We start from the raw sequence: 15359 nt of genomic DNA on the forward strand, positions 1-15359 counted from the left end.
GCTGGTGAGTATAATAAAAATTATTTTTCTCCTCTTGTAGGTTGGATCGGGAGCTTATCTGCAGCATTATATAATGCTGCAGATAAGCCCTGAAAGGTAATGGCTATAACTCGTATCAACCAAACCTGGTGACAGGTTCCCTTTAATGGGAATGTAAGAAGTGATCAGCAATAACACACTAGTACTTCTGCTGTTCTGCAAATTTTGATTGATTGTGCCCCGATATAATTCAGCTCTATTGGTACGATATTATGTAAATGTACAAAGGAACAAGTACAATAGATTGCAGGGAGGATAATAACAGAATGGATTTTTTTTGAATCAGTAACGAGATGTATTAAGGCTGGTTTCACATTTGTGGTTGTGTCTGCAGCGTTTATGCCACAAACTTCTGCATGCGTCGTGTTTTCCTATCTTTAACACTAGGGATGCAGGTACATGCGATTGGATGCTTTTTGTCGCGTTTGACAACGCATGCGTCGTTTCGTTGTCTGCGGCTTGGCATGGTGTTATGGACCTGGTGGTTAGGAGCACCCGGAACGACCTGATGGTTAAACTCACACAGGACAAGCTCTGGGAAGTGGGAGCTCTGCTGACCGCAACCCCTAATCCTATCACACAATTAGAAATAGCCGTGGAGCGTACCTAACACGACCTAGATGCCTCTTCACAGCCTAAGAGCTAACTAGCCCTAAAGATAGAAAATAAAGCCTACCTTGCCTCAGAGAAATTCCCCAAAGGAAAAGGCAGCCCCCCACATATATTGACTGTGAGTTAAGATGAAAGTCACAAACACAGAAATGAAACAGGTTTCAGCAAAGGGAGGCCAGACTTACTAAACAGACTGAGGATAGGAAAGGTATCTTTGTGGTCAGCACAAAAAACTACAAAAGACCACGCAGAGTGTGCAAAAAGACCTCCGCACCGACTCACAGTGCGGAGGTGCCACTCTGCATCCCAGAGCTTCCAGCTAGCAAGACAAAATCATGATAGCCAACTGGACAAGGAAACAATGAACAAATAATAACTAGCAGGGACTTAGCTTCTGCTGGAGTAGACAGGTCACCAGAAAGATCCAAGAGCGAACTGAACCAGTACAAGAACATTGACAGCTGGCATGGAGTAATGATCTGAGTGGAGTTAAATAGAAAAGCCAGCCAAAGAATAAACTACATCACCTGTGGAAGGAACCTCAGAAGCAGCAGCTCCACTCACAGCCACCAGAGGGAGTCCATGGACAGAACTCGCCGAAGTACCATTCATGACCACAGGAGGGAGTTCGAAAACAGAATTCACAACAGCATGGTAAATGAAACCTGTTGCAATTTCGGAGGCGTAAATTTGCCGCCTAGAAACGTATGCGGCTGGTTGCGGAAACAATGCATTTCAGTCTATGAGACACGTTTGTTTGCGTTTGTAAACGCATGTGTTTTACTCATTAAACCTGTCTAGACACTAATTAGCCAACCCCCATATACAAACTGATAAAAAGATGGAGTGGGCATTTGCAGTCCACAACTCTGCAGACTGGACGAAGCTCTGAGACTGGGAAGAAGAAGCTAGCTTTGAACCTGAGGAATCTCCACTTTGGACAATGTGAGTATAAAAGCCAACGTGTTTTCTCTCTTTAACCCCTCTGTGACCTTAGACGTACTATCCCGTCGAGGTGCCCTGGGCTTATCTGACCCTGGACGGGATAGTACGTCATAGCCGATCGGCCGCGCTCACGGGGGGAGCGCGGCCGATCGCGGCCGGGTGTCAGCTGCTTATCGCAGCTGACATCCGGCACTATGTGCCAGGAGCGGTCACGGACCGCCCCCGGCACATTAACCCCTGGCACACCGCGATCAAAGATGATCGCGATGTGCCGGCGGTGCAGGGAAGCACCGCGCAGGGAGGGGGCTCCCTGCGGGCTTCCCTGAGCCCCCCGCAGCAACGCGATGTGATCGCGTTGCTGCGAGGGTCTCCTCACCTCCCTCCCTGCTCGAGCCCCGGATCCAAGATGGCCGCGGATCCGGGTCCTGCAGGGAGGGAGGTGGCTTCACAGAGCCTGCTCAGAGCAGGCACTGTAAAGCAGCCTGCACTCCTATCAGATCAGTGATCTGACAGAGTGCTGTGCAAACTGTCAGATCACTGATCTGTGATGTCCCCCCCTGGGACAAAGTAAAAAAGTAAAAAAAAAATTTTCCAAATGTGTAAAAAAAATAAAAAAAAATATTCCAAAATAATGAAAAAAAAAAAAAAATATTATTCCCATAAATACATTTCTTCATCTAAATAAAAAAAAAAAAACAATAAAAGTACACATATTTAGTATCGCCGCGTCCGTAACGACCCGACCTATAAAACTGTCCCACTAGTTAACCCCTTCAGTAAACACCGTAAGAAAAAAAAAAAAAAAACGAGGCAAAAAACAACGCTTTATTATCATACCGCCGAACAAAAAGTGGAATAACACGCGATCAAAAGGACAGATATAAATAACCATGGTACCGCTGAAAGCGTCATATTGTCCCGCAAAAAAAGAGCCGCCATACAGCATCATCAGCAAAAAAATAAAAAAGTTATAGTCCTGAGAATAAAGCGATGCAAAAATAATTATTTTTTCTGTAAAATAGTTTTTATCGTATAAAAGCACCAAACCATAAAAAAATGATATAAATGAGGTATCGCTGTAATCGTACTGACCCGAAGAATAAAACTGATTTATCAATTTTACCAAACGTGGAACGATATAAACGCCTCCCCCAATAGAAATTCATGAATAGCTGGCTTTTGGTCATTCTTCCTCACAAAAATCGGAATAAAAAGCGATAAAAAAATGTCACGTGCCCAAAAATGTTTTCAATAAAAACGTCAACTCGTCCCGCAAAAAACAAGACCTCACATGACTCTGTGGACCAAAATATGGAAAAATTATAGCTCTCAAAATGTGGTATTGCAAAAAATATTTTTTGCAATAAAATAGGTCTTTCAGTGTGTGACGGCTGCCAATCATAAAAATCCGCTAAAAAACTCGCTATAAAAGTAAATCAAACCCCCCTTCATCACCCCCTTAGTTAGGGAAAAATAAAAAAAAATGTATTTATTTCCATTTTCCCATTAGGGCTAGGGTTAGGGCTAGGATTAGGGTTAGGGTTAGGGCTAGGGTTAGGGCTAGGGCTAGGGTTAGGGCTAGGGTTAGGGTTAGGGCTAGGGTTAGGGCTAGGGTTAGGGCTAGGGTTAGGGCTAGGGTTAGGGTTAGGGCTAGGGTTAGGGCTAGGGTTAGGGCTAGGGTTAGGGCTAGGGTTAGGGCTAGGGTTAGGGTTAGGGCTAGGGTTAGGGCTAGGGTTAGGGTTAGGGCTAGGGTTAGGGCTAGGGTTAGGGCTAGGGTTAGGGTTAGGGTTGGGGCTACAGTTAGGGTTGGGGCTAAAGTTAGGGTTAGGGTTTAGATTACATTTACAGTTGGGAATAGGGTTGGGATTAGGGTTAGGGGTGTGTCAGGGTTAGAGGTGTGGTTAGGGTTACCGTTGGAATTAGGGTTAGGGGTGTGTTTAGATTAGGGTTTCAGTTATAATTGGGGGGTTTCCACTGTTTCGGCACATCAGGGGCTCTCCAAACACGACATGGCGTCCGATCTCAATTCCAGCCAATTCTGCGTTGAAAAAGTAAAACAGTGCTCCTTCCCTTCCGAGCTCTCCTGTGTGCCCAAACAGGGGTTTACCCCAACATATGGGGTATCAGCGTACTCAGGACAAATTGGACAACAACTTTTGTGGACCAATTTCTCCTGTTACCCTTGGGAAAATACAAAACTGGGGGCTAAAAAATAATTTTTGTGGGAAAACAAAAAGATTTTTTATTTTCACGGCTCTGCGTTATAAACTGTAGTGAAACACTTGGGGGTTCAAAGTTCTCACAACACATCTAGATAAGTTCATTGAGGGGTCTAGTTTCCAATATGGGGTCACTTGTGGGGGGTTTCTACTGTTTAGGTACATTAGGGGCTCTGCAAACGCAATGTGACGCCTGCAGACCAATCCATCTAAGTCTGCATTCCAAATGATGCTCCTTCCCTTCCAAGCCCTCCCATGCGCCCAAACGGTGGTTCCCCCCAACATATCGGGTATCAGCGTACTCAGGACAAATTGGACAACAACATTTAGGGTCCAATTTCTCCTGCTAACCTTGGAAAAATACAAAACTGGGGGCTAAAATATAATTTTTGTGGAAAAAAAAATATTTTTTATTTGCATGGCTCTGCGTTATAAACTGTAGTGAAATACTTGGGGGTTCAAAGCTCTCACAACACATCAAGATGAGTTCCTTAGGGGGTCTACTTTCCAAAATGGTGTCACTTGTGGGGGGTTTCTACTGTTTAGGTACATTAGGGGCTCTGCAAACGCAATGTGACGCCTGCAGACCATTCCATCTAAGTCTGCATTCCAAATGGCGCTCCTTCCCTTCCGAACCCTCCCATGCGCCCAAACGGTGGTTCCCCCCCACATATGGGGTATCAGCGTACTCAGGACAAATTGGACAACAACTTTTGGGGTCCAATTTCTCCTGTTACCCTAGGGAAAATACAAAACTGGGGGCTAAAAAATAATTTTTGTGGGAAAAAAATTTTGTTTTATTTTTATGGCTCTGCATTATAAACTTCTGTGAAGCCCTTGGTGGGTCAAAGTGCTCACCACACATCCAGATAAGTTCCTTAGGGGGTCTACTTTCCAAAATGGTGTCACTTGTGGGGGGTTTCAATGTTTAGGCACATCAGTGGCTCTCCAAACGCAACATGGCGTCCCATCTCAATTCCTGTCAATTTTGCATTGAAAAGTCAAACGGCGCTCCTTCCCTTCCGAGCTCTCCCATGCGCCCAAACAGTGGTTTACTGCCACATATGGGGAATCAGCGTACTCGGGACAAATTGGACAACAACTTTTGTGGTCCAATTTCTTCTCTTACCCTTGGAAAAATAAAAAATTGGGGGCAAAAATATAATTTTTGTGAAAAAATATGATTTTTTATTTTTACGGTTCTGCATTATAAACTTCTGTGAAGCACTTGGTGGGTCAAAGTGCTCACCACACCTCTAGATAAGTTCCTTAGGGGGTCTACTTTCCAAAATGGTGTCACTTGTGGGGGGTTTCAATGTTTAGGCACATCAGTGGCTCTCCAAACGCAACATGGCGTCCCATCTCAATTTCTGTCAATTTTGCATTGAAAAGTCAAACTGCGCTCCTTCCCTTCCGAGCTCTCCCATGCGCCCAAACAGTGGTTTACTGCCACATATGGGGTATCAGCGTACTCAGGACAAATTGGACAACAACTTTTGAGGTCCAATTTCTTCTCTTACCCTTGGAAAAATAAAAAATTGGGGGCAAAAATATAATTTTTGTGAAAAAATATGATTTTTTATTTTTACGGTTCTGCATTATAAACTTCTGTGAAGCACTTGGTGGGTCAAAGTGCTCACCACACATCCAGATAAGTTCCTTAGGGGGTCTACTTTCCAAAATGGTGTCACTTGTGGGGGGTTTCAATGTTTAGGCACATCAGTGGCTCTCCAAACGCAACATGGCGTCCCATCTCAATTCCTGTCAATTTTGCATTGAAAAGTCAAATAGCGCTCCTTCCCTTCCGAGCTCTCCCATGCGCCCAAACAGTGGTTTACTGCCACATATGGGGTATCAGCGTACTCAGGACAAATTGGACAACAACTTTTTGGGTCCAATTTCTCCTGTTACCCTTGGTAAAATAAAACAAATTGGAGCTGAAGTAAATTTTTTGTGTAAAAAAGTTAAATGTTCATTTTTATTTAAACATTCCAAAAATTCCTATTAAACACCTGAAGGGTTAATAAACTTCTTGAATGTGGTTTTGAGCACCTTGAGGGGTGCAGTTTTTAGAATGGTGTCACACTTGGGCATTTTCTATCATATAGACCCCTCAAAATGACTTCAAATGAGACGTGGTCCCTAAAAAAAAATGGTGTTGTAAAAATGAGAAATTGCTGGTCAACTTTTAACCCTTATAACTCCCTAACAAAAAAAAAAATTGGTTCCAAAATTATGCTGATGTAAAGGAGACATGTGGGAAATGTTACTTATTAAGTATTTTGTGTGACATATCTCTGTGATTTAATTGCATAAAAATTCAAAGTTTGAAAATTGCGAAATTTTCAAAATTTTCGCCAAATTTCCGTTTTTTCACAAATAAACGCAGGTACTATCAAAGAAATTTTACCACTATCATGAAGTACAATATGTCACGAGAAAACAATGTCAGAATCACCAGGATCCGTTGAAGCGTTTCGGAGTTATAACCTCATAAAGGGACAGTGGTCAGAATTGTAAAAATTGGCCCGGTCATTAACGTGCAAACCACCCTTGGGGGTAAAGGGGTTAAACAGTATGTACTAATAAATTCTGTCTCTTTTTTCTTGCTGCATTCATCAGAATGTCGTCGTCTTCTTCCGAGGAGCGTCTTGGCCCTGAACATGGTGGACACGAAATTGAAGTGAGTACTCACCTCTTCAGATTGGTAAGTATTCCCTGTCACATCTACAAATGTGACAATTTTTTTTTTCTTTTTCAGAACAGTTCTTCAACTGCAGCAGAGGCCGAACAGGAGCAGCATGGACAAGTTCGGGTGGCAAGGCGGCGTGTAAGTATATGCAGCGCCCCAGGGTCCTGGTCGTTGCAGTAATGTCATTCTTCCACTAGGGGGAGTGATGTTACGTCTGATGGCAATAAAGGAGATCACCTTACCAGGTATCACAAACCACACAACACACTTCACACTCCAGGCCGCCAGGGGGAGCCATGCTTCTATCTATTAGGGCACTCCTCACAATTAGGTAAAACTGGTAGTCTGGATAGGAAGTGAGACAGAAGCTGGCTGGAGTGAGAGGGAGCCAGATGCAGACTGAGGTCTGCGGAGGACGAGGGTCCACGGAGCTGCGCCTGCCCCACGTGCGGCAGCATCCTAAGAAAGAGACATCAGAAGGGAATTGTCTTGTAGTAAGTGAGAAACAAAGTCATAGCAGAAGGAGAGGAAACCAGAAGGAGTTCTGCCCTGTAAAAGGCTGCCTCCTTTCTGAGGCGCAGAAGCCGGTAGCCAGAATACCGAAGGAGTAAGGATCTCTACGCTTTACTTCAGAGACTGGCAGGACAGTTAATTCTACGTTGGCTGCCCGACCTTATACCCAGGAGGCATGGTCGCAACTTGTGGGGGCCAGGGCATGATAGAGTCCCCGTAAAAAGCCTCAGGCCATCAGTCATACGGGTTTGTCCTATCCTATCCATCAGGGGGACAGAGAGAAAGAGACGTTACATCTACAATAGCTGTGAGGACCTCACCGAGAAGCTCAGCAGGGAGGGACTACAACACTCAGGCACTAGAGGAACGCTACTGATTTCCACCTGGATAAGGGAGCTCTGGATTTGTCTTCAGACCAGCCGGACTCTGCCTGCTCTGTGATCCGGTGCTCTGGACTGTGGACACTGAAGCCTCCAGTAAAGGTAAAGAGACTGCAACCTTGTGTCCTTGTTCTTTACTGCGCCTCTCACCATCCACCATCTATACACTGGGAAGCCCTGGGGACATACTTCACCTGTGGGAAGCTATACCATCTAGCTGCCATAACACCACCCCAGCGGACCCCTAAGCAGCGTTGGTCATCCTGACTGAATACCACAGGTGACATCACAAACATTTCCCCTTTAAAGACCTTTCCCTTTTACAACCGAAGCCTCCCGAGGGCCACGTCCCGGGTCAGCCACCGTGACATCCCCCTTGAGAACCGAAGGGCCGGGCTACGAGTACCTCGCCGCCCTTGGGGGGCGCTCCAAATTTCGGCATCACGAACAGGATCTACTTAAGCCTGAAAATCAGGTCATGTGCGCCTAAGAACTGTGCCAGAACTGTATTTGAACTGTTTGTACTAACAAACTGTGTATTGCCATTTCCCGCCAAAACTGCCGCCATTACAGTGCCATGAGGAGCGCAGAAGAAGACAAAGGGCGTGTCATTGTGGGCGTGAACGAACTGAAAAGCACGAAAGATAATGGCCGCCCAGTCCAAATACCTCTGTCACATGACATTTTTCTAGCATTTGATTGGTGCTATATTGTATATACAGTGGGGCAAAAAAGTATTTAGTCAGTCAGCAATAGTGCAAGTTCCACCACTTAAAAAGATGAGAGGCGTCTGTAATTTACATCATAGGTAGACCTCAACTATGGGAGACAAACTGAGAAAAAAAAATCCAGAAAATCACATTGTCTGTTTTTTTAACATTTTATTTGCATATTATGGTGGAAAATAAGTATTTGGTCAGAAACAAAATTTCATCTCAATACTTTGTAATATATCCTTTGTTGGCAATGACAGAGGTCAAACGTTTTCTGTAAGTCTTCACAAGGTTGCCACACACTGTTGTTGGTATGTTGGCCCATTCCTCCATGCAGATCTCCTCTAGAGCAGTGATGTTTTTGGCTTTTCGCTTGGCAACACGGACTATCAACTCCCTCCAAAGGTTTTCTATAGGGTTGAGATCGGGAGACTGGCTAGGCCACTCCAGGACCTTGAAATGCTTCTTACGAAGCCACTCCTTCGTTGCCCTGGCGGTGTGTTTTGGATCATTGTCATGTTGAAAGACCCAGCCACGTTTCATCTTCAATGCCCTTGCTGATGGAAGGAGGTTTGCACTCAAAATCTCACGATACATGGCCCCATTCATTCTTTCATGTACCCGGATCAGTCGTCCTGGCCCCTTTGCAGAGAAACAGCCCCAAAGCATGATGTTTCCACCACCATGCTTTACAGTAGGTATGGTGTTTGATGGATGCAACTCAGTATTCTTTTTCCTCCAAACACGACAAGTTGTGTTTCTACCAAACAGTTCCAGTTTGGTTTCATCAGACCATAGGACATTCTCCCAAAATTCCTCTGGATCATCCAAATGCTCTCTAGCAAACTTCAGACGGGCCCGGACATGTACTGGCTTAAGCAGTGGGACACGTCTGGCACTGCAGGATCTGAGTCCATGGTGGCGTAGTGTGTTACTTATGGTAGGCCTTGTTACATTGGTCCCAGCTCTCTGCAGTTCATTCACTAGGTCCCCCTGCGTGGTTCTGGGATTTTTGCTCACCGTTCTTGTGATCATTCTGACCCCACGGAGTGGGATTTTGCGTGGAGCCCCAGATCGAGGGAGATTATCAGTGGTCTTGTATGTCTTCCATTTTCTAATTATTGCTCCCACTGTTGATTTCTTCACTCCAAGCTGGTTGGCTATTGCAGATTCAGTCTTCCCAGCCTGGTGCAGGGCTACAATTTTGTTTCTGGTGTCCTTTGACAGCTCTTTGGTCTTCACCATAGTGGAGTTTGGAGTCAGACTGTTTGAGGGTGTGCACAGGTATCTTTTTATACTGATAACAAGTTTAAACAGGTGCCATTACTACAGGTAATGAGTGGAGGAAAGAGGAGACTCTAAAAGAAGAAGTTACAGGTCTGTGAGAGCCAGAAATCTTGATTGTTTGTTTCTGACCAAATACTTATTTTCCACCATAATATGCAAAAAAAATGATAAAAAAACAGACAATGTGATTTTCTGGATTTTTTTTTCTCAGTTTGTCTCCCATAGTTGAGGTCTACCTATGATGTAAATTACAGACGCCTCTCATCTTTTTAAGTGGTGGAACTTGCACTATTGCTGACTGACTAAATACTTTTTTGCCCCACTGTATACCAGATATGTCATTTAGCAGATCAGCTGTGATAAAGACCGCTTGGTCGAAACGCGTCGCTCGCCTTACTATGTGTATGATGCCGTCCCAGGAGTTGTCTCCTTATTTTAATATGTTGGATTAAACTTTTATATTTTATTTGGAAGCTGGATCATCTTTTCGTTTTTTGGATATTCTTCACGTCACGTCAGGACGGAGATCCGTGCTTCCTGCATTTCCTCGGTGTGCTGGCTCCCTGCCTTTTGTTCATATTTCGCTGACTACCGTGCACCCGAGATTTAACTCCTTATTTTCGGGACTGGCTACATATCATCACAAGTAAGTGCTTTCTCTGCTTTTATTACATTCTTATACTTTTTTGGGACATTGCACTATGTCGGACACCACTACAAACCGCATGCAAAAAGCAGCTAAGGTTTTTTCTGGTACATTTGAAGGAAATGTTGCTACGTCTGAAATTTCTAACTCATGGTCTGTACTGAAAAAACTCATGATCCAAGAAACCAAAACTTGGTGGGATTTAACCACACTTCAGAATTACATATCCAAAAGTATGGTGCCAAGAGGCTTGCGAATTAAGAAAAAAGCCACTACTGATTTGGGCACTTCATTCTCTGAGGAGTGGAACGAAATATTAAGCACCTGTTCACTTAATCTCATGCGTTTAATTGTGAAATATGAGGATAAAAAACTTAATGACATACAAAAAGAAATTGATGTATCTAAAGCAAATCTGCAGAGTATGGACATCATTCTAGAAAATAACATCTCGTACAAGAAAATTCAGGAAGACGTCACAATATTAGAGGATGAAATTATACAACGAAAAAAACACAAATTTCAACGAGATTTGGACGACTATGCAACCAATAAAGTGTTCAACTGGAATGAAGGCATAGACTCCTCTAAAACACCCAGATCCATTCTGCGGTTTTCCAATCGCCGCAAAAAACAGAACAAGCGTTTTGTAAGCTTTAGCTCAAGAGAGGGGGATTCTGACGATAATGGCTGCAGCACATCGGATGCCTCCCTCAATGAGCTCACAGATACCAGTCCCATTAGACATGTGAATAAGCCAAAAAACGCAAAAGGCACGGTGGGAGGAAGCACAGAAAGTCTATATGGTGTGCAGACCCACCGCAGGAAGGGTGCAATGAGATGAATAATAATGTTATAAATTTATCATCTAGATCTTTTACACAAGACCAATTGAAAGTATTGTCTTTTGGTTTAAATTTTGCGCCGGATCAAGACTTTAATCTTTTTGCAACAATCTTGGACATCAACAAATTCATTCGGAATCTTACAATTAAAAAACATTTTTTTTCAGCTGAACAACAAGAATATTTGTCTGAGGAAAATTATGGGACAACAAATGTTTTTCATTCTTTGGATTTTCATGAACAAATGTCCCTTTTGATTCTGCAGGATTTACAGGATCAGGATACTGAATCCAATAAATTGGTCAATCAATCTCTAGATTTGGTAACAAAGAACCCCTTTTTTTATCCTTTGCAGTCTCGGGCTAAATGTATGAATAAATTTCAAGAAATAGTGGAACGAGATCTTAAAACCCTGCAGAATCAAAGGGTTTCAGTCAAACACAATTTATCTATAAACCAGAAACGAGCTATTCAGGAGATATAAGATATGAATGACATAGTTATAAAAACTAGTGATAAAGGAGGCATAATTGTCATCATGAATTCCTCTGACTACAAAAATGAAATTTTAAAATCTTTAGCGGACACTAATATTTACAAAAAATTGACTTCTGATCCTACCCCCTCATTTAAATCTGAAATTGACAAAATTATTGAAGAGGGAATATCTTTGGGGGTTCTGACCATTAAACAGGCTGATTTTTTACGAGTTTCTCATCCAGTGATGCCCATTTTATATGGGCTTCCTAAAATTCATAAACAAGCTGCTTTTCCACCTATGAGACCCATAGTCTCTAGTGTAGGATCTCTAAATGAATTTCTTGGCCAGTGGCTTGATTCTTTACTACAGCCATTGGTATCCAGGACCCCAGGATATATTAAGGATATCAAAGATATACTGGTTATCATAACAAAAAAGAAATGGAAATTGGAGTATACTTGGCTAAGTTGCGATGTCGTTTCTTTATATACTTGTATCCCTCACAATGTTGCAATACAAGCGTTACAATTCCATCTGAACAAGTATAGTTCATATTCAAGCGATCTGATTAATTTTATTTTACAGGTAACTTATTTTCTTTTGACGCATAATTTCTTTTCTTTTGATTCTGAATATTTTTTGCAATGCACAGGTGTGGCCATGGGGGCTAAATTTTCACCTTCCCTAGCAAATCTGGTCATGTCTTATTGGGAGTATTCACACCTCTTTGCAGTTTCCAATCCGTTTTCTGCATGTATTCATCGATGATATGCTGTTTATTTGGCGTGGCGATATATCTGCCATACAGGACTTTGTAAATTATATTAACGACAACAATTTTAATTTAAAATTCACATATGTTCAGGCTGTGTCCAAGATTTCCTTTTTAGATCTGGAGTTGACAGGTGTCCCTAATGAACTTATTTCCACACGAACTTTTGTAAAACCAATGGCAGGTAATGGTTTACTTCACACTAAAAGTAGTCATCCCAGGCACACAGTTAAGGCAATTCCTGTAGGTGAATTCACGAGATTGAAGCGAAACTGTAACAATAATAATGATTTATTTAAAGATCTAATCCAATCACGAAACAAATTTTTAAAACGTGGATATCCGCATTGGATGCTAGACAGAGCAGCACATATAGTAAATCAGAAAGAGCAATCAAGTCTTATCCCCTCAGAGATAGACAGTGGAACAAGCGATAATAATAAAAATAAAAAAAAGAAAATTATGAATAGAACTAATATAGGCAATAAACCATATGTGTGTCTACAATTTAGTCCACAGTTTAATAAAATCAAAACTATTATTAACCCCTTCACCCCAAAGCCTGTTTTCACCTAAGTGACAGGGCCAATTTTTACAATTCTGACCACTGTCACTTTATGAGGTTATAACTCTGAAACGCTTCAACGGATCCTGGTGATTCTGACATTGTTTTCTCGTGACATATTGTACTTCATGATAGTGGTAAAACTTCTTCGATATGACTTGCATTTATTTGTGAAAAAAACAAAAATTTGTCGGAAATTATGAAAATTTAGCAATTTTCAAACTCTTAGTTTTTATGCCCTTAAATTAGAGAGTTATATCACATCATATAGTTAATAAACAACATTTCCCACATGTCTGCTTTACATCAGCACAATTTTGGAAACATAATTTTTTTTTGTTAGGACGTTATAAGGGTTAAAAGTTGACCAGCGATTTCTCATTTTTGCAATAATATTTGCAAAACCATTTTTTTACGGACCACCTCACACTTGAAGTGACTTTGAGGGGTCTATATGACAGAAAATGCCCAAAAGTGACACCATTCTAAAAACTGCACCCCTCAAGGTACTCAAAACCACATTCAAAAAGTTTATTAACCCTTCAGGTGCTTCACAGGAATTTTTTGAATGTTTAAAAAAATTGAACATTTAACTTTTTTTTCACAAAATTTTTACTTCAGGTCCAATTTGTTTCATTTTACCAAGGGTAACAGGAGAAATTGGACCACAAAAGTCGTTGTACAATTTGTCCTGAGTACGCCGATACCCCATATGTGGGGGTAAACCACTGTTTGGGCACATGGCAGAGCTCGGAAGGGAAGGAGCGCTATTTGACTTTTCAATGCAAGATTTGCTGGAATTGAGATCGGAGCCCATGTCACGATTGGAGAGCCCCTGATGTGCCTAAACAGTGGAAACCCCCACAGGTGACACCATTTTGGAAAGTAGACCCCCTAAGGAACTAATCTAGATGTGTGGTGAGCACTTTGAACCTCCAAGTGCTTCACAGAAGTTTATAATGTAGAGCCGTAAAAAAAAATGTTTTATTAATTTTCACAAAAAATGATCTTTTTGCCCCAAATTTTTTATTTTCCCAAGGGTAAAAGGATAAATTGTACCCCAAAAGTTGTTGTGCAATTTGTCCTGAGTACGTCGATACTTCATATATGGGGATAAACCACTGTTTGAGCGCATGGCAGAGCTCGGAAGGGAAGGAGTGCCATTTGACTTTTCAATGCAAAATTGGCTGAAATTGAGATCGGACGCCATGTCGCATTTGGAGAGCCCCTGACGTGCCTTAACAGTGGAAACCCCCCACAAGTGACCCCATTTTGGAAAGAAGACCCCCTAATGAACTTATCTAGATGTGTGGTGAGCACTTTTAACCCCCAATTGTTTCACTAAAGTTTAGAATGTAGCATTGTGAAAATTAAAAAATCATTTTTTCTTTCCACAAAATGATGTTTTAGCCCGCAATTTTTTTTTCCCAAGGGTAACAGGAGAAATTGGACCACAAATGTTATTGTCCAATTTGTCCTGAGTACGATGATACCCCACATGTGGGGGGGAACCACCGTTTGAGTGCATGGCAGAGCTCGGAAGGGAAGGAGCACCGTTTGAAATGCAGACTTAGATGGAATGGACTGCAGGTGTCATGTTGCATTTGCAGAGCCCCTGATGTACCTAAACAGTAGAAACCCACCACAAGTAACCCCATATTGGAAACTAGACCCCCCAAGGAACTTATCTAGATGTGTTGTGAGAGCTTTGAACCAACAAGTGCTTCACTACAGTTTATAACGCAGAGCCGTGAAAATAAAAAATATTTTTTTTTCCACGAAAATGATATTTTATCCCCTATGTTTTTATTTTCCCAAGGGTAACAGGACAAATTGGACCCCAAAAGTTGTTGTCCAACTTGTCCTGAGAACGCTGATACCCCATATGTTGGGGGGAACCACTGTTTGGGTGCACGGCAGAGCTCAAAAGGGAAGGAGCGCCATTTGAAATGCAGACTTAGATGGATTGGTCTGCAGGCGTCATGTTGCATTTGCAGAGCCCCTGATCTACCTAAACAGTAGAAAGCCCCACAAGTGACCCCATATTGGAAACTAGACCCCCAAAGGAACTTATCTAGATGTGTTGTGAGAGCTTCGAACCAACAAGTGTTTCACTACAGTTTATAACGCAGAGCCGTGAAAATAAAAAATATTTTTTTTTTCCACGAAAATGATATTTTATCCCCTATGTTTTTATTTTCCCAAGGGTAACAGGACAAATTGGACCCCAAAAGTTGTTGTCCAACTTGTCCTGAGAACGCTGATACCCCATATGTTGGGGGGAACCACTGTTTGGGCACACAGGAGAACTCGGAAGGGAAGGAGCCCTGTTTTACTTTTTCAAAGCAGAATTGGCTGGAATTGAGATCGGACGCCATGTCGCGTTTGGAGAGCCCCTGATGTGCCTAAACAGTGGAAACCCCCCAATTATAACTGAAACCCTAACCCCAACCCTAACCCTAACCCTAGCCCTAACCCTAGCCCTAACCCTAGCCCTAACCCTAGCCCTAACCCTAACCCTAGCCCTAACCCTAGCACTAACCCTAGCACTAATGGGAAAATGGAAATAAATACATTTTTTTACATTTTATTATTTTTCCCTAACTAAGGGGGTGATGAAGGGGGGTTTGATTTACTTTTATAGCGTTTT

This window comes from Ranitomeya imitator, chromosome 1 (assembly GCF_032444005.1).
Source record: "Ranitomeya imitator isolate aRanImi1 chromosome 1, aRanImi1.pri, whole genome shotgun sequence".
NCBI lineage: Eukaryota > Metazoa > Chordata > Amphibia > Anura > Dendrobatidae > Ranitomeya > Ranitomeya imitator.